The sequence below is a fragment of the Rhea americana genome, unplaced genomic scaffold, assembly GCF_003343005.1.
Source record: "Rhea americana isolate MKP2758 unplaced genomic scaffold, rheAme1 scaffold_155, whole genome shotgun sequence".
Taxonomy (NCBI): domain Eukaryota; kingdom Metazoa; phylum Chordata; class Aves; order Rheiformes; family Rheidae; genus Rhea; species Rhea americana.
In genome coordinates, this window is record NW_028185650.1 from 1,786,228 (window position 1) to 1,786,674 (window position 447).

Below are 447 nucleotides of genomic sequence, written 5' to 3' on the forward strand. Positions count from 1 at the left end.
TATGCACTCCAGTCGCAAGCACAGTCATTTGTTCTTGAGCCTTTCAAACTGTTCCTGAAGCTGATTTGTCCAGCTAAGTTGTCCCATGCTGGTCCTAGCACAATTTCTGTGTCTTCTTGCTTCTGGTATGTGTGATTTTCAGCAGCAGTTTTTCAGAGCAGTAGCATACAGCACTATACATGTTTATTGCGCTATGCTGACTGATGATAACAACGATTACGATTATCATCGGCAATTAAATGTCCCAAGCTGACAAGCGTGTGTCGCTACTACCCTAGTGAAGCGAGCRGGCCCTTCCCGCCACACCCCTGCGCCGCAGAACTACGCTTCCCAGCAGGCAGCGCGGCCGGACAGGCGTACTTCCCGGCACGCACAGCGGCGGCCTCCCCGCCGGCGGATTGGCTGGGGCGCGCGGCTGCCCCGCCCCGCCCCGCCCCGCCGTGCGCC